Genomic DNA, 20,774 nt, shown 5'->3' with positions numbered 1-20,774 from the left:
TTCAATCCCACTTTCATCAGTTTCATCATTAAGATCTAAACACTCCGAATTTTTAGAACGCCTTCTAGGTAAAGGAAGATCATATTCAGTTTCATCAAGATTCGTATTGCAAAATAAAGATTTAATTGGAGACACATCAATAACTTTTAGATCTTCATCTTGATTTTCATAGGAATTGGAAGAACACACTTTAATAAAGGCATCTTTGGAAGCACGCATCCTAGCAGTTCTTTCCTTACACTCATCAATTGAAATTCTCATGGCTTTTAGAGACTCATTAATATCATGCTTAGGTGGAACAGATCTAAGTTTCGAAGCATCAACATCAAGAGCAATTCTATCAACGTTCCTAGCCAAATCATCAATCTTAAGCAATTTTTCTTCAATCATAGCATTAAAATTCTTTTGCGAAGAAATAAATTCTTTAAAATTAGATTCAAAATCAGAGGTCATCTTATTATAATTTCCATAAGAGTTGTTGTAGGAATTCCCATAATTATTAGAAGGATTACTAGGATATGGCCTAGGATTAAAATTCCCTCTATAAGCGTTGTTACCAAAATTATTCCTACCAACAAAATTCACATCCATAGATTCATTGTTATTCTCAATCAAAGTAGACAAAGGCATATCATTAGGATCAGAAGAAACACTCTTAGTAGCAAATAATTTCGTAAGTTCATCCATCTTTCCAGTCAACACATTAATTTCTTCTATCACATGCACTTTTTTATTAGAAGTTCTTTCAGTATGCCATTGAGAATAATTAACCATAATATTATCTAGGAGTTTAGTAGCATCTCCTAAAGTGATTTCCATAAAAGTGCCTCCCGCGGCCGAATCTAAAAGATTTCTAGAAGCAAAATTCAATCCAGCATAAAAATTTTGTATAATCATCCATAAATTCAAACCATGAGTAGGGCAATTATGTATCATTAATTTCATTCTCTCCCAAGCTCGTGCAACATGTTCATGATCAAGTTGTTTAAAGTTCATTATATCGTTTCTAAGAGAGATGATCTTAGCGGGAGGAAAATACTTAGAGATAAAAGCATCTTTGCATTTGTTCCATGAATCAATACTATTCTTAGGCAAAGGCGAAAACCAAGCTTTAGCACGATCTCTAAGTGAAAAAGGAAATAGCTTCAATTTAACAACATCATTATTGACATCTTTTTTCTTTTGCATATCACATAAATCAACGAAGCTATTCAGATGAGTAGCGGCATCTTCACTAGGAAGGCTGACGAATTGATCTTTCATAACAAGATTCAACAAAGCAGTATTAATTTCACAAGATTCAACATCGGTAAGAGGAGCAATCGGAGTGCTAAGGAAATCATTATTATTAGTATTGGTGAAGTCACACAATTTGGTAGCATCTTGAGCCATCGCGACAAACAAGCAATCTAACACACGGGCAAACAAAAAGCAAGCGGATAAAAAGAGGCAAATAGAGAGGGAGGATGGAGAGAGAGAGGGCGAATAAAACGGCAAGGGTGAATTGGGGGGAGAGGAAAACGAGAGGCAAATGGCAACGATACAATACGTGCCTTGCTGCCCCTTCTGTCACTGGGTAAGGACACTGCAAGATCGAACCCAAAGCTAAGCACTTCTCCCATGGCAAGAACTACCAATCTAGTTGGCCAAACCAAACGGATAATTCGAAGAGACTTGCAAAGATAACCTATCATGCATAAAAGAATTCAGAGAAGATTCAAATATTATTCATAGATAGACTTGATCATAAACCCACAATTCATCGGTCTCAACAAACACACCGCAAAAAGAAGATTACATCAAATAGATCTCCATGAGAGAGGGGGAGAACTTTGTATTGAGATTCAAAGAGAGAGAAGAAGCCATCTAGCTACTAACTATGGACCCAAAGGTCTGAGGTAAACTACTCACACTTCATCGGAGGGGCTAGGATGATGTAGAATCCCTCCGTGATGACGGCCCTCTTCCGGCGGAGCTCCGGAACAGGCCCAAAGATGGGATCTCATGGATACAGAAAGTTGCAGCGGTGGAATTAGGGTTTTGGCTCCTGTTCTGATCGTTTGGGAGTATGTGTGTATATATAGGAGGAAGGAGTACGTCGGTGGAGCACCGAGGGGCCCACGAGGCAGGAGGCACGCCCTGGGGGGGGGGGCGCCCCCCACCCTCGTGACCACCTCTTTGATCCCTTGAAGTAGGGTCCAAGTCTCCTGGATCACGTTCGGCGAGAAAATCACGTTTCTGAAGATTTTATTCCGTTTGGACTCCGTTTGATATTATGTTTATCCGAAACACTGAAATAGGCAAAAAACGACAATTCTGGGCTGGGCCTCCGGTTAATAGGTTATTCCCAAAAATAATATAAAAGTGGAAAATAAAGCCCAATATAGTCCAAAACAGTAGATAATATAGCATGGAGCAATCAAAAATTATAGATACGTTGGAGACGTATCACACACCCCCCGGAGCCGCCCCACCGACGGCCTCTGATCCTCTTCGCCAACACATTCCTCAACCCTACCGGAGCCGCTTCGCTGACACCATCGTCAACCCTACCGGAGTAGCTTCGCCTATACCATTCTCAACCTTATCGGGGCTGCTTTGCCAACTCACAAGTCCATGGCCACAGATCCTCTTCGTCGCACCCTCATCCAACCTACTGGAGCAGCTTCTGACGCCCCGTCCACGGCCACAGATCCGCATCGTCGACACCATCCTTAACCCAACCACCAGAGCAACTTCACCGACGTCCTCATCCACGTCCACAGATCCGCTTCGCCCACACCATAGTTCACCTTACCGAAGCCGCTCCACAAACACCTACTCGGCGGTTCTAGATCTCCTTACCGGACCCCGGCAGCCAGCGCAGCGTCATCACCCTTGACGTTTCTAACCTGATTCCCACCATTTGGCAAGATGCCAACCATGCGCCACGGCCTAGGTACTTGTCACCTTTAAACCTGTCCAGCATCACCTGCCTGATGTACTTCAAATATACTAACAGGTCACTGTTACCTTTATGCAGCTGGCAAAAACTACAAGGACGATGTTTCTTATGGATCTAACAGCTTGGCCAACCAAGATCCTGGACTGAGGCATTGCTATGATCTTGTAAGTGTGTCTCTCTCTCTTGTATTGTTGTGTGCCTGCCAGCGTGCTTTGCTAGGATTTTTGACCAGTATTCCCTTTGTGCAGACAATGATTTCTACTACCGGCTGCAAAATTAGATATGTAGATGTCATACGTGATAATACCTCGTACCTCCGTTCCTAAATATAAGTCTTTCTAGAGATTCCACTATAGGCTACATACAGAGCAAAATGAGTGAATCTACACTCGAAAATGCATCTATATACATCTGTATGTGGTCCATACTGGAATCTCTACAAAGACATGTATTTAGGAACAGAGGCAGTACATTACACAAAATTGTAGGTGGCATGTAGGAATTCCAGTGCACTACATTAGGCTCCCTTAGAGTGCCTGCTAGTCCAGCACACAGAGTCATGGCTAGCTTATGCTACGCACACAATCATTAATAGGTGGTTTAAATATGCGCACGGGATATGCAATGTATTATCATGTAGAGATGTCTGAAATTAGCTGTGTCAACTTGCAGATAGGGTTACACAATGAGAAAGTACAAGATGTATGTGGCAATTTCATGGAACATCGCAAAAAAAGGAGAGGCAGTGGTGAGCCTATACAGTGTGCTATGGTAGGTCACTCCTCCATTGCAATCATCATGACATGTTATTTGTATGTCAGTTCTATTGGCCAAGTTTCTTAGGGACAGTTATTACAAGTTATCCTAAGAAAATAAGCACCTGTGAATATAAGCTCCAGGTAATAAGCCAACCAGTTCTTTTCATTGCCTTTCTTTTCAGCTTATCTTTGGTATGATTAGTGAAAAGTCTAGATTGCATTATATTTTTTTATTTTGCTTCCCATATGAAAATAATTTGACTTGCAAACATCACAAATTGAACCCAGTGGAATAATTAATATGATAGGAAAACAGACCATCACTATTTGTTCAAAATGCAAATACAAATATACCATCTACTTGGCACAATCTACTTTGGTCAATGTCTTCCATAGAGATCCCATTGCCTAATTTAAACAAAGAACGCATGACCCACATTTAAATGAAGAACAATTATTTATTGAAACTCGATGGTCCAAGTGGCTGGTTATTATCATATAGCAGCACCACCTGAAAGCATCATATAGTAGCAGCAGCAGCACCTCATAGCAACTCATCATACAACAGCAGTAGGAGTGTGCAATTCATCATATACCAGCAGCAGCTCATAGCAATTCATCATATAGCAGCAGCAGGAGCAACTCATAGCAATTCATCATATAGCAGCAGTAGGAGCAACTCATAGCAATTCATCATACAGCAGCAGCAGAAGAAGCTTATAGCAACTCATCATATAGCAGTAGCAGCAGCTCATAGTAATTTATCATATAGCGGCAGCAACTCATAGGAATGCATCATATAGCAGCAGCAGGAGCATCTCATAGCAATGCATCATATATCAGCAGCAGGAGCAGCTCATAGCAATTCATCGTATAGTGGATCAGAATGAAAATTTGGCAAAAACTCAGAGGAGATCCTCACCTTGTTGGATGAGCTCATCCTTCAACAGCACCTCAAGGCCATGGCCTGGGAGGAGGGGAGGGGGAATAAGGTGCCTTCTGCTGCAGTGTGGCATCAGCCGTAGTTGTGCGGCGCCCGTCGGAGTAGTGCATTGGACGGACCACGGTGGAGCAGCTGCTGGAGACCATGAGAATGAGGGACGGTGCCAAAGGGAGGAGCAGCCAAGGATATTTGCCCCTACCTGTCGTCCATGTAGCCTAGCTAGATAGAGCATCATCGAGGACCAGGCCAGATGGGACCAGAGGCGACGGCTCGCTGGAGGAACCCTAGGGCTGCAGGCAGGGGATCAAGGTAGAGGGAAAGAGGAGAGGACATGCAAGAGGGCAGGGCAATGAATGCTTGCGTGTTTGTTTTTACTTGAGGGTCAGGTGTGACGCGGGCGTGAGCAGTTGCATTTTGAGTGTAATATAGGCAGACAACAGAGTCATTTCACTATTCCCCTTCCCTTCAATTTCTAGTGAGCTTCTACCCGAAACACCCCCCTCCAAAGCGAAATAAGTTAAGCCCAAGCCCATAACTCAAAAATAACTTCTTTACATCTTTTATGGCTTATTTTGAAAATAAGCCCTGAAAAGGCAGGATCGAACTGGCCCTTAACCTGCAATTCAATTGTGCGTGCAATGATGAATCACTCCTGCCTGCTATAGTGTACATTTAGGCATCATCATACATGGCATAACCTAATACATGTGCATTCCATTGTAGAATCTAGAATATGCAATGTTTATGTTAGTTCATACGTCGCACATGATGTTTAAATGCCCCTTAAATCTGGTCAGTCAAGTGATGGTCTTTAAGCCTCTTACTTTGCTTCTTTTCTTGATATGTAAGATCTGTTCACACATCTGTTCAATTGTTGTTTGCATCAGCCAGCCATACTAGGACTGTTTGCTTTGATTACTTGTTGTTCTTGACCTAACACTCTAACAGAGCTTGTCAACGATTTAAACACTAAGGGCTGCTGTAGTGGGGCCTTGCCTAACTCATAGGTGACATAAAGGTTTGGCTGTACACTAAAGTAGGCTCTCCAAGAGTACCTGGAGATCGAGTTCGAAGGTATGCCTAGTTTTTACATAGTGCGGACATAGTAAATGCTCATTTCATTGTGTGCAAGTGCAAGAGATGTGGCATGTTTCATTATGTGGTATCGTTTTGTTATAATCTCATCCTTTTGTGTTGTTCACAGACTGCAAAGTATGCATATTTATCTTCCAAGGAGACAAGTAACTAGTTTGTGTGACCTTGCAGAGGGGGTGCAATGAAGATAAGATTGAGGATTTCCAAGTACAAGATGTTAGGAAGGAGCCTTGCAAGGGAAGTAGGAGCTGCACTGAGCCTGTTCAACCAATTAAGGTAAGTCACTGTATCCAACTCAACAGTTCAATTCCTTGTTTGTTTCAGGCATAGTTAATTTGCTCTTTCAATTGCTTTATTTGTCCTCAGTTAATGAGATGCCAAAACAATGATGCCTGATGTTGGGTACTTGTATAACTATTAGTTGACATAATTAAAGGCCTTACCATTTAATTACTCTGGCGAAGTGTGCCTGAAGCTTTGAAGTCTATTAACCAACTATTATTGCATGAGGCTCACAATCTAGTTTATACTAGGCTAATGATTGCATAGTTTTGCTTGTTGTAGTAGGTTTGTATGAATCCCTCTACTATTCATTATGCTCCCTAAGACTTTAATTGAGGTACAGAATGGCCAACTGCTTGCTTACTTATACGCATCATGCTATCCAAATTTGTAACTTGTTTGTGTTTTGGATTGGGCCCCAACATCATGCTCCTCTGTGAGCTAAGAGAGATTTTTGTATGCAGGCTGCACAGACTACCTTTTTTATAATTTTAAAAATATCACTTGCTTATGCTTCATGACGTGTAACATTATTGTTAGTCCTGTTTTGCCATGTACAAAATAGTCTGTCTTGCTCGCTTCACTGTTGTAACTATATTTTTGCCCTAGTCATGTGTACTTACAGACACATTTCAGGATGAAGTGACATTAACACAAAGATCTGCGAGCAGTGTGGCATGGCCATTACCGAATCATTATAGGTTGGAATTGGAATGTGCTGATGATCTCAAGCTTCAACTAGAGGTGGCAAGACAACGTGTACATGATTCTCAACATACAATCAACAAGTTGAGACTGGACATGCAGGTATTAGATGTAGGAGTCAAAAAAATGAAACAAGACACTGAGGTAACCACGAGGGAATTGGAGATTTTGCAGAATGAAATTTGTGCTATCTAAATCCGTCCAATCCTTTTTCTGAAGAGATTATAGTTCAAATGTTAAGTTCTGTTGATGCGTGTCCATGATGTATGAGCTTTATTTGGCTAGTGTATGTAATTTGTTGTTTGTGTACGATTTATAATCACTGGTGCCGAACTATAATGCCCAGTGGGTATATTAGGCTGTAATTTCTTTATTGTATAGTGTAGGCTTATTCTATGTTTCTATGCTTTTTATTGTATGGTATAGAGTAGGATATTTGTTGAATATGCTATATCGTTGAAATGGGGGCCAACACGACCAAACATTTCCTGGACGCCATACAAATGAACAAACATGTGCAGTCAAAGCGGGCCTTAATTGGGCTGGTCAAAATAATATTAAGTGGATCCCAAATGGGCCCACCGTAACAACAGCTCTTAGCAGGTCGTCAACAGCCCTAAAGCTCGATAGGGCCGTATAAATGGAAATGGCCTTGCGGGCCTTTAGCGGGCTGAAATAAATGTCAATTTTGTCTCAACCCTTTTACTTTACGGGCCAATAAGAGGCCAAAAGTGTTATGGGCCAGAGGAGGCCCAATTTGCAAACTAGGCTTTTAACATGCCGAAAGTCGCGTTGGGCTGAAATGATGCCCTGCGGAATGTGGGCCCCTAATGGACCTAAATTCAAAGGCCCAACTGTTGTGCGGGCCCTTAACAGGCCGAGAGACAAAATGGGCTAAGAGTTTGCCCCTTTATCGAATGGGCCAAGAATAGGCCTAAAGTCAGAGCGGGCTAGAATTGGCCCAACTGTAGAATGGGCCAAAAAAAGGCCGAAAGACGTTCCGGGCTGTTAACGGGCTGGAACTGACGATGGGCTTCTAACAGGCCGAAAGAAGCTCGGGCCGCAATTGGGCCCAAAAACGTAGCGGACCGTTAACGGGCTTAAACTGACGATGGTGTCATGGGATTGTCACAGCAGATGTTCTAGTGTGAGGACTTAGTCATGGAGCCATCGCAACTAGGTTAGCTTAAAGGGGTTAAACGGGACAAAGGACACAAGGAGTTTATACTGGTTTGGCCCCTTGCGGTGAAGTTAAAGGCCTAATCTAGTTGGAGGTGGTATGGCTTATGTCTCGATTACCAGGGAGCGAATACGCTTGACCTAGCTTTGGATCTCTTGTTTCTTGCCCTATGCCGCCGTTGGGTCGTCCCTTTATATACACAGGTTGATACCTGATGGCTTATAGAGTCCCTGCCGGCTCATAAACAACGTGTCTGACTCGGTGACTAACTATATGTGCCTTACAATACAAGTTATGCTCTTATGGAGGTTTACACCTACGGGCCTTAAGCCGCCTTTGGGCTTTGGGCTCTTCATAGGTCATCCTCATGAACCGCCATCTTCGATTCCTTCACGGGCTTTGTCTTGTGAGTTGCCATGAGTTAACCCGACCCGTTCTGGACGGTTCACTCAGTAGTTATATCCCCAACATTAGGCCCCAGGTTGATTTGAACTTTGTTCACATCAATCTTCAACACTTAGAAAAATTCCTTCTTCATTACCTTCACGAGAATTTGTAACTCGCCATGACATCATCCTCTGGAATTTTGAGCCAAAAATCATTAATGTATCTCCTCCTTTTTAATGAATCTCCGAAAATCGAGGTGTCTATACTGTCACATATCCGTTTTTAGTCTCCTCGATTCTCACGCTTGTCACTTATCCATTTGCCTTATAAATAGAGCCGGGGGTCTCTTTCACTGTCCCCCCGTGCCTCTTCGTTTGTCTTCTTCCTCGCGACGCCCGAGCAAGCGAACTCCACCGCTGCTGTCAACCTTCACCTCTGCTCCGACAACGGCCGCTGCATCAACTTGTTCGGACCAGATCTCATCCGGGCACCTCTGCTGCTCAACAGCTCTGGTAAGTTCTTCTTCTTCCTCCCCTCATAGATCTGTTAGGGTTTTAACGAGGTTCATCAAAGGTCGTTCTTGTTCTTGGCCGTAGGAGTTTTGATTCACCCTTGATACTCCTCCTACACCGCGGCAATCTTTAGCAATCCCTTTTACTATATAGAATATCTCCTTTGTAGATAAAGACCGATCTGGACCCATGAACTATTCCAGCACTGATACTTTTAGGTCTGAATATTTTTGTATTAACTAGAGTGTGCTAGATCCGAAATTGTAGCATCAATCTGTAAAAATTGTTTTTCTGAACACTTAGCCATTTTCCTCATCCATAGATATGTTCTTTCAACATCGGCATAAGTGGCTTAACTCAAAAAATAGTAACCCGCCAGGTATCATTAGTCCCCTCTTAAGCCGCCAATAGTTCTCCGGTAATCTTGAAATATCAATCTCCAGCTTAATACCTAGCCGTGCTTCATTATTATTTGTCCTTTAATCGTAAGCTGGCTTAATCATGTAACCTTAAACCGACATAATCTTCTTTCAGAAATGGCTAAGACATATACTTCTTGCAATTGGGTCAAATCCCAGATTACGGAGGAAGATCTGAATAATCATGTCACCACTGGCGCTTTAGCCAAAAAGGAGGATATCCACCGGAGAGCTCCTGGTGATGAAGTCCTTCCTCAACCCAAAAATGGAGAAGTAATTGTTTTTACTGATCACTTGGATCGAGGGTTCAGCCTTCCCGGCTCAAATTTTTTTCATGATCTGCTTCATTTCCTCCAACTGCACCCTCAAGACATCGGTCCCAACTCCGTGTCTAACCTTTGCAATTTTCAAGTATTCTGTGAAGCCTATCTTCAAGAGGAACCACGGTTGATCTATTCAGGGAATTCTATTACTTAAATCATCAGACTAAATTTGTTGATGGGCCATGCCAAGAACTTGGTGGAGTCATTATTCAGAAGAGGAAAGATGTCAGTTTTCCTCATGCCAAGCTGCATAGCCACCCCAAAGATTGGAACCAAACATGGTTCTATGTTAGAGACACATCCCCTGCTGGTGAGAATCCTCTGCCGAGTTACAGTGAGCACCGGCTTAACAACAACCATCCACTTCCCCAACGTCTTGATGCCAAGGAGCGGGCCAAGTATGCACCTGCTTTCTCAAAACTCAGAGCCTTTATGTCCAACGGCTTAACTGGCGTCGATTTTTTCTGGTGTTGGCTGTCTTGGAGTATCTTGCCATTAAGCCGTTGCTCCGGCTTAATGTGCGAATATACTGGTGATGTAAAAGATCCTCAACGCCATTGTGATATTCAGTTATCTGAGGCAAAAGTTACTGAAGCCACGAAAAAGTTACCGAATGAGCTTGTAAAAGAGTGCAGCAAAACTGGACTTAGTCCCTTCTGCACTGCCAACTAGCCACCAGCTATAAGAATTGCCCAACACCTATTAAATCCATATTCTTAATATCCTCTTATAATCTTTCTGATTTTAACAGGCTGATGATCCATTTTGGAAGAGGAAACCACAGGATAAGCCGGCCAAAGCACCTCTTGTCAAGAACAAGGTCAACAAGAAGCCTACCAAAAAGAAAACCACCAAGTCTGCCGAGTTAAACTTTGATGATGATGATGATGATAATCATGAGTCAGAGGTAGAACTTGATTCACTTGGCTCCTTTTTCATACATCTTATTGACAGTAATTGTTATCAGGATGACATAGAGGCTAGCCGGGCAGGTGACACTGAGGTATTATTCTTTCCTTCGGCTCAGCATCTCTGCCAACACAGAAAACCCGTCAGGCAAGCCAGAAAGTAAGATTTTCTCACCCTCTAGCTTACTTGGATCCAAAATTTCTTTTGAAGAAACAGCAACATGAAGCTCGCCACACGACCCGGCATAGCGGTAATGTGATTACTTCTTCTGGCTTACCAGACGCCCCGCCTCGCAAACACCGTCCATAGGTCTCACATATTTCTGACATACCTTACCCCAAGGCGGGTTATTTTAGACAACCTCTTAACCCGTCTGATTCAAACTATCAGGGGACTTCCCATTCCTCTTCTGGCGAGTCAACACGAACACAAATTCCAGCTTTCAAGACTGTACATGGGTAAGTTTATTTCCAATTATTCCAACTTGCATACTTGATCATCCTCTTGACTTCCATTTATTGTTTATTTTTCAGGGCCCAAGCTAAACCCAGCAAGAGGGCCAGGCTAAATAAGCCGGTTAATGACTCCAATCTGCCTGAGCTGAAAAAACAACAACCAGAGCTTTCTCAGACAATTACTGACAACATTGTTGACGACTTGCCACCACAAGATCATAATTTTGATATTGACCCAATGAATGATAACCCGTCTGATGCTAATCCGCCAAGTCCTATCAGGACAACCAGTCCTGTTAAGCCGGCGGAGGAAAAAGGTGCTGATGTCACCATTACTGGCCATGGTTTCACAACTCCGAGTCATCCTACTACCTTATCTAGGCACGACGCCAAAGAAGAACTTTCTGCTGAAGATAAGGGCAAGTGGAAAGTAGACCTGGAGAGCTACACTCATTTCAGTGCCCAAGACCTCCATTCCGGCTATTTGAATCGCCTATATACCAGCTCTGACTTCAAAGCCGGCTTAGTGAACTTGATGAAGGAATGCTATGAGGTAAGTATTGCAATCCCTTTCATATAAGTATATTTCCCTTAGCCGCCAAGTTTACTGGACATGGTAGAGTAGAATGTGCGGTGAACTTCAATAGTTGCGTAGATAAAACTCAGTAGTCGGTCTTCTGATAATAGTACTTCAACTCTGCATATGTAGCCCCCAAGGATAGGATTAACAATTATGTTAAGCCGGGACTTTTGAATAGTAGAAGTTAACATTGCATCCGTAGCCCCCAAGGGTCGGCTTAACAATTATGTTAAGTCGGGACTTATTTTGTAGGAATTGCATAATGTTGTTCATAGTCTTCACAAGCCGGATTATTACCCCTTGCCTGGGTCAAGCAATATGCTTATATACTGTCAAGAGCAGTATGCATTAGCCCCCAAGTGCTAAGGATAATACGTGTATTGTGCTTGGGACTTCACAATATTTGAAGAAGCGATAGACATTAGCCCCCGAGTGCCAAATATAATACTTGTACTGTGACTGGGACTTTGTATAAATTCATTGCCATCTCACTTATTTTTTGTCGCTGGCAGTCTGAGTTGAATAGTAAAGACTCCCAAATTGCTGACCTTCGAGAAAATATCAAGTCTCAACAAGCAGAAGCCTCCAAAGCCAAGGATGAAGTGACCAATGTTTTATCAGCGATGGAAAAGTTGAAGGAACACTTGAAGGCTAAAGAAACAGGTTGGGATACAGAAAGGTCAGCCCTGCTGAAAAGAGCTAAAGATGTTGAGGCTACGATTAAGCCGGTAAATGATGAGTTATCCGGTCTAAAGCAGAAGATTAATATCATGTCAATAGCCATCTTTGGTAAGAACATATCCCCCTTGTACTGTATGAATTATATTAGAAACGTCTGTCGGCTTATCCATAAGTTCACTGATATAGGTTCTTGGAGCGCTAAGTTGGGCTCAGATATGTGCATTCAGCTTAAAGTGGTCTACACTCTTGTAGAGCAGCTATATACTGGTGGCCAACGAACCATCGCTACGACAATGCATAATAAGACTCCTTCAACACTTATCCAAGACACTCTGGATCAATTATCAGTGCTGCCCAAAAGAATTGAGGACTTAAAATGGGGAGCCGCTAGAGCTGGCGCGTTAACTGCTTTAAGCCGGGCCAAAGCATGGCAGGCCGATCTTGACCCAGTGGATTTGGCCAATGGTTCCCCCAGTGTGAAAGAAGATGGATCGGACTTCAGTGCTGATGACTTCACAGAAATAGCAAGAACTATGCGTCCGTTGGCAAGCAAACTAGCTGATGAAACCAGCTTATCCACGTACCAGGCGGCTTATGATGCTGACAACAAGAAGATTGGTGCGCTGGTTCATGAGCCAATAGATATTATTTCTCTGATTCGTAAGCACACCTTTGCCCCTGACATTGATCCATCCAATCTTATTGATGATGAGGCTGTGTTTAGAGCGTTGACCGATATCAACTGGGCTACGCCTGACTTCCAGCCGATGGATAAGCAAGGAGTTGAGGACGAAGAAGAGGCGTAAGAAGATCCTGAAGCTTCAACCCGCCAACAATCATAAGTCGGTGTACTTATCAGAATATTTTACTGTATTGATAACTTTGATGAATGCTTTGGGCCATCAGATGCCTTGTAATAGGCTAGCTTAAACTCTTGATCTGCTATGCCATCATGCATATTTTGCTTTGCATGACACTATTGATCCGCCAATTTAAAATCCGCCACTTGTGCTTATGATATTAGCAATTTGAATCTGTTCCTGCATACAGGCAGATTGCAAGTATCCTGGCGGTTTACTGCCGGACGAGTCATAATGCCCAATCTAAAACCTTTGGAGACCAAAATAGTTCATAACCAGGGTCAATTTAACCATAACCATATGTAATCATAACAAAATATATTATACCTTTGATATTTGATGACACTGCCGGCTTACCATACCAATGCAGTAAGGGTGATAACCCAAAAATTTGAACACACAATGTTCTTTCTCAACTGTCATATATTTCCGGCTTATAATGTCATAAGTTGGAAGGGGTAATATCCCGAACCTTAGAGCACAAAGCTTCCAAGTAATTTAATATCATCGTATACTGGCGACTCATAGTCCAAAGCTGGGCCGGGTTGATAAACAACGGATATTTCTTATCATATACTGGCAACTTACAGTCCAAAGCCAGTCCGGGTCAATAAACACCAGATATTTTCTTATCATATACTGGTGACTTATAGTCCAAAGCCAGGCCGGGTTAATAAACACCGGGTATTTGCAATCAGTAAAAACCTCATTGGTTTTTAACATGTCATAAAAGATAATTCTCAAAAAAATTCCAATAGAAAACAAAAGAAAAACAAGGCATTTCATAGGACGCCAGGCCTAAAGATCAAGTGCTTTCAAGGGCTGCAGAGCCACTGAGTTAAACCTTCGTACAAACCTTATAAGTCGGACCTCACATAACCAATTGTCATTTTAGCTCTGACAAGTTCAGGGTCTGTATAAGATTGACTTGTCAAAATTACGGCGGGTCATTCCAAGATTACCTGGGCGAAGTGGCAGACTTAAAAAGGTAGGTTAACCCAGATTTTTAGGTGAATACACCTGGCTTCCAAGCCTGGCTTTTAAGCCTATTACAAGGGTCACAAAAACTCTTGTCCGTTGAACAAAGAGCCCCCAAGTAATATTTTTGAGCTGTGCTCAATGGGCACCTATGTTTGAGTTTTACTTTGTAACAGACTCTGTTTGGTCCCTTTAACCTGGGTAGTAAGCCCTATAAAAATGGCATATAAGCCGGATCAAAGGGAAATCATAGCTTCGCTCAATAAGCCGGAAGCCCCCATGTGACCACGTGAAATTTCCATAGACTCATTATTAAAAACAAAAATGACAGAGGCTCTGCTTTATCAGGGATGTCGGCTTTATTATATTTATCATAATATATACATTGTCAAAATATGTACATCAGAAGAGCCTATGGCTCAGGTACAGTAAGGCCGAAGATGAGCAATATCACACGGCTAGCGGGTTTCCTCCTCCGACGTGCGTGAGGCCTTATGATCTCGAACATCGATAAGGTAGTATGACCCATTGTTTAGATTCTTGCTGACCACAAAAGGTCCTTCCCAAGGCGGGGATAGCTTGTGCATATCAGTTTGATCCTGGATAAGCCGAAGCACCAAATCACCTTCCTGAAAGGTTCTGGTCTTAACCTGGCGGCTGTGATAGCGGCGCAGATCTTGCTGGTAAATCACTGAATGAGCCATCGCAAGGTCACGCTCCTCATCCAACAGGTCAAGTGCATCCTGACGTGCTTTTCATTATCAGCTTCAACATAAGCCGCCACGCGAGGCGAGTCATGACGGATGTCACTGGGGAGAACTGCTTCTGCTCCATAAACCATGAAGAAAGGCATGTAACCCGTAGACCTGTTGGGGGTAGTATTGATACTCCATAAGACCGATGGTAAGTCTTCCACCCAACAACCCGGTGTCCTCTGCAAAGGAACCATAAGCCGGGGTTTGATGCCTCTCAAAATTTCTTGATTGGCTCTCTCAGCTTGATCATTAGATTGGGGGAGAGCCACTAGTGACATGTCAAGCCGGATATGCTCACATTGACAAAATTCTTTCATATCACCCTTGGATAGATTAGTGCCATTATTAGTATGATACTGTGGGGAAAACCAAAATGGAAAATCACCTTTTTAATAAATTGAACCGCGTTGGCGCGCCACATTTACTGACCGGCTCTGCCTCAACCCACTTTGTAAATTTGTCAACTTCTACCAGGAGGTGCGTTTTTTATCTTTGGACCTTTTGAAAGGTCCAACCATATCAAGCCCCCATACTGTAAATGGACAAGTAATTGGAATCATCCTCAATTCTTGAGACGACACATGTGCTTGTTGTGAAATTTTTTGACATCCATCACACCTACTGACCAGGTCTTCAGCATCAGCATTAGCCGTCAGCCAATAAAATCCATGACGAAAAGCCTTAGCCACAAGAGATTTAGAGCCGGCATAATGACCACAATCTCCTTCATGAATCTCTCGCAAAATCTCATGGCCTTCATCGGGTGGAACACAACGTTGAAATGCCCCTATGACACTGCAATGATGTAGTTCTCCATTGACAATGGTCATTGATTTGGACCGCCGGGTTATCTGCCTGGCCAAAGTTTCATCCTCAAGTAACTCGCCCCGGGTCATATATGCCAAATATGGAACTTCCCAATCAGGAATTACATGAAGAGCTGCCACCAATTGTGCTTCTGTGTAAGGAATAGCAAGGTCTTCCTCTATAGGCAACTTGACTGAGGGGTTATGCAGAATATCTAAGTATTAGGTGGCACTGGCTTACGCTGAGAGCCTAGACGGCTTAAAGCACCACTCGCCTCGTTCTTCCTTCGATCAATATGATCAACCTGATAACCCTTGAAGTGACCCGCAATAGCATCAACCTCTTGATGATAAGCCGCCATGAGTGGATCCTTAGAATCCCAAGTACCAGAAACTTGTTGAGCTACCAAGTCTGAATTTCCAAAGCACCTCACCCGACTTAAGTTCATCTCCTTAGCCATCCGAAGACTGTGGATCAAGGCCTCGTATTCAGCTGCATTATTAGTGCAAAGGAACATCAACCGGAGAACATAACAAAATTTATCATCTCGAGGGGAAGCTAGCACAACTCCGGCCCCCGAGCCCTCCAATTGCCTGGACCCGTCAAAGTGAATAGTCCAATACGTGTTATCTGGCTTTTCCTCAGGCACCTACAGCTCCGTCCAATCATTGATGAAATCCACTAGTGCTTGAGACTTGATGGCTGTGCGAGGCATATACTTCAGACCATGAGGTCCAAGCTCAATGGCCCATTTGGCCATCCGACCTGTGGCTTCTCTGTTTTGAATAATATCCCCTAAGGGAGCAGAACTAACCACAGTGATGGGATGACCCAAAAATACTGTTTAAGCTTTCGACTAGCCATGAACACCCCATATACAAGCTTCTGCTAGTGCGGATACCTCTGCTTGGATTCAATAAGTACCTCACCAATGTAGTAAACCGGCCTTTGAACCGGATATTCCTTGCTTGCCTCCTTTCGTTCCACCACAATAGCTATGCTGACAGCCCAGGCATTAGCAACCACATACAACAACGACGGCTCCTTATCAATAGGAGCAGCAAGAACGGGAGGCTCGGCCAGCTGCTTTTTCAAATCCTCATATGCTGCATTAGCAGCATCACTCCAGACAAAATTATCTGTCTTTTTCGTCATCTGATACAGAGGGATAGCCTTCTCTCCCAACCGGCTTATGGACCGGCTTAGAGCCGCAATACGACCCGCCAGACGTTGAACATCATTAATACATGCCGGCTTAGCCAAAGAAGTAATGGCTTTGATCTTCTTTGGATTAGCTTCAATGCCTTTGTTAGAAACCAGAAAATCCAAGAGCTTGCATGCCAGCACACCAAAAACGCATTTGGCCGGGTTAAGCATCATCTTATAAACCCGGAGATTATCAAAGGTCTCCTTTAAATCGTCTATCAATGTTTCCTTCTTTATGGATTTCACCACAATATCATCCACATAAGCATGAACGTTGCGCCCAATCTATTATGAAGAAAATTCCGTACACATCGCTTGTAAGTCGCCTGGGCACTCTTGAGCCCAAAAGGCATAGACACATAACAGAAGGCTCCAAAGGGAGTGATAAAAGTTGTCTTCTCCTGGTCCTTAACTAGCATCTTGATCTGATGATAACCAGAATAAGCATCCAAGAAACTCAAACACTCACAACCCGCCGTAGCATCAATAATTTGATCAATACGAGGGAGAGCAAAAGGATCAGTCGAACAAGCCTTGTTTAAATCCGTGTAATCCACACACATCCGCCAAGTACCATTCTTCTTAAGTACCAGCACCAGGTTAGCCAACCACTCGGGATGAAAGACTTCAACAATGAACCCAGCCGCCAAGAGCCAGGCCACTTCTTCACCAATGGCCTTCCGCGTCTCTTCATTAAAACGACGGAGAAACTGTTTCACCGGCTTAAACTTTGGATCAATATTAAGACTGTGCTCAGCGAGTTCCCTCGGTACACCTGGCATGTCAGAAGGCTTCCATGCAAAAATGTCCCGGTCTCACGGATGAACTCAATGAGCGCGCTTTCCTATTTCGGATCCAGATTAGCACTGATGCTGAACTGCTTAGACGAATCACCAATAACGGAGTCAACTAGCTTGGTGTCATCCGCCGATTTAAACTTCAAAGTCGGGTCATGCTCTGTAGTTGGATTTTTCAGAGATGTCATGTTAGCCGGGTCAACATTGTCCTTATAGAACTTCAATTCCTCTGTGGCACAAACGGACTCCGCATAAGCCGCGTCCCCTTCTTCCAATTCCAAAGCTATCTTCTGGCTTCCATGCACTGTAATAGTTCCCTTGTAACCCGGCATCTTGAGCTGCAGATAAACATAATAAGGTCGTGCCATGAACTTGGCATAAGCCGGCCGCCCAAATAGAGCATGATACGGGCTTTGAATCTTGACCACCCCAAAGTTTAATGTCTCGGCTCGGGAATCATATTGATCCCCAAAGGCGACCTCCAAAGAAATCTTGCCTACAGGATATGCCGACTTACCAGGCACCACTCCATGGAAAACAGTATTGGACGGCTTAAGATTTTATCAGTCAACCCCATATGACGGAAAGTACCATTATAAATGATATTGATGCTGCTACCCCCATCCATGAGTACCTTAGTGAACTAGTACCCTCCAACCTGAGGTGCCACAACCAAAGCCAGATGACCCGGATTATCAACCCGGGGCGGGTGATCCTCTCGACTCCACACAATGGGTTGCTCAGACCATCACAAGTGGGAATCGCCGGCTCAACGGCATTCACAACCCTTTTATGGAGCTTCTGATCCCGCTTGCATAAACTCATGGTGAAGACGTGGTACTGCCCACTATTCAGCTACTTCGGGTTATTCTGATAACCGGACTGATGCTGCTGCTGGTTGCCCTGGCTAGACTGTTGATGAAAACCGCCCTGATTGCCGTGATTGCCTTGATTACCTTGGAATCCAGAGTTAGAGCCGCCACCATAACCCGGACCATGAGAGTCGGATCCTGAGCCGCCACCTGGCCCATGGCTGTCTTGAAAAAGATTGGAATTTTTGTACTCCTTCATGATGAAGCAATCCTTCCAAAGGTGAGTGGACGGCCTTTCGCGTGTACCATGCCTCGGGCAAGGTTGATTCAGCATTTGCTCAAGATTGAAGCCCGATCCCGCAAGCCATGGGGGCGGTTTACCCTTACGACGCTGACCATTATTCTATGCATTGGTGTTAGCCACGAAGTCCAAATTGTTATCAACCTTGCGCTTACCGTTGCCTCCCTGATTCGCCGGGTTATGCTGCTGCTCTCTGGTGTTGCTGCTCTTCTTTCCCTTTCCCGGCTTTTCGTCATCAGACTAGGGGTCCTTGGTACCATCCGAGTCAGCATACTTAACCAGAGCCGCCATCAGCTCCCCCATATTACTGTAGTGGCGCTTGAGCCGCCCCAGCTTCTGTTTGAGGGGCAAAAAACGACAATTCTTCTCCAACATCAAGACTGCTGAGCCAGCGTTGATGTGATCCGAGAAATGCAAGATAGTTGAGACTCGTCGGACCTAACGGGTTGTTGACTCGCCCTCTTCCTGGATGCAGGCGTCCAGATCCACAATTTACATAGGCTCCTTGCATGTATCCTTAAAATTCTGAATAAAACGGGCCTTTAACTCGGCCCATGACCCGATGGAGTTAGCCGGTAGCCCCTTCAACCAGGTGTGGGCCATTCCGTCCAACATCATGGTGAAATATTTAGCACACGCAGCATCGCTAACATCCAGCAGTTCCATGGCCATCTCATAACTCTAGACCTACGCCTCAGGGGGTAAATCGGCCGTATAGTTAGGTACTTTGTGAGGGCCCTTGAAGTCCTTGGAAAAACGCTCATTACGCAGAGCCAGCACCAAACACGGTACACCCAAAGTCCTGAAAGTCACACCTGTCTCCACCGAAGTTGTCGGACGAGCCGGGGAATGCTGATGAGCTGAATATTGAGCCACCAGCTCCGCCTCTCGACGCACTCTTCCTTGATCCACTACGTTCTGGACATTAGCCCCACTGCCTGCCGGGTTATGTCCACGGGGCGGTTTGCGATACCGCCCACTGCTTGATACATCCGGCTCCTCGATATGCCTGCTATAACTTCGACTTGGGCGAGGGGTTGAATCGATCCTCTCACGACTGTGAGAATAAGCTGCCTATTAGGTCAAAGCCGTCTGAAGTAATTCTCCGGCCTGCCGTATCTCCATTGCCACCGGCGACTCACCCTCAACTGGTAGAGCGGCCAATCGTGTCGCCGCAGCAATCATATTATCCAAAGGGTTAGAATAATGACCCGGCAGCGTCAGCGCGTACTAATGCGGAGTCGTATTCTGACGTGGTGGCGTTGTTGTACGCGGCTGAACCGGTGCTCCTGTCCCAAGTGCTTCACCCCGGTTTACCTTTGGCGGGTTGCTAGATCCTGCTCCAGGCGTGTTAAAAAGATTTCTCGCCTCGTAAACCGAAGGTGGACAAGTCTGATGCCTCCTCCTCATGACTTCATTTGAAGCGTTCTGATCCATCATGAGCCGGAAAGACTCCGACTGAATCCGCTGCACCTGAGCATCTAAAGCGGCCCACTCCGTAGCCATCCTAGCATTCTCCGCGTTCAGCTCCTCCTTGGCATGTGCTATCTCATCACGCAATTTTGCAATTTCCGCATTATGCTAATCCTGATCTGCCAGGTTAACCACCGTTCTTAACAATGTTGTTAGTTTATCCAGCAGGTCGGTTACGATTTGAGCCGGTAGGCGCACAGGGCTTCCTGCCCCGGCAGCTGTTGCCGCTACTGACCCGGAGATTATTGCTGCCGTAGTCAAGGAGTTCGGCGCTGATTGTGTATCGGCCATAAAGATCGCAGCTCTGTTCGGCGGTTCATAGGTGTCCGGAATACTGTCGCCATCGAAATAGCCCCCAAGTCGGCCATCTTGTAGTTGGTACAGCGATTTTGTTTCCCTAGATGACTCTCCATCCGAATAAACGACCATCTCACCGCCAGACATAGATCTATCCTCAGGTTCCGCTCCATGGATGAATCCCATGAAGGCACGCTTCACGGCCGGCTGAACTCGGGCAGGTCTCGCACGCTGAGCCGTCTCGATGATGTCGGTGCAGATATCCGGCTCACCGATCTTGCCGATGAACACGTGGATTCCGTCGAAGGGGACCCG

This window comes from Triticum urartu, chromosome 5 (genome assembly GCF_003073215.2).
Source record: "Triticum urartu cultivar G1812 chromosome 5, Tu2.1, whole genome shotgun sequence".
Classification (NCBI taxonomy): domain Eukaryota; kingdom Viridiplantae; phylum Streptophyta; class Magnoliopsida; order Poales; family Poaceae; genus Triticum; species Triticum urartu.
Note: the sequence above shows the minus strand (reverse complement) of the source record.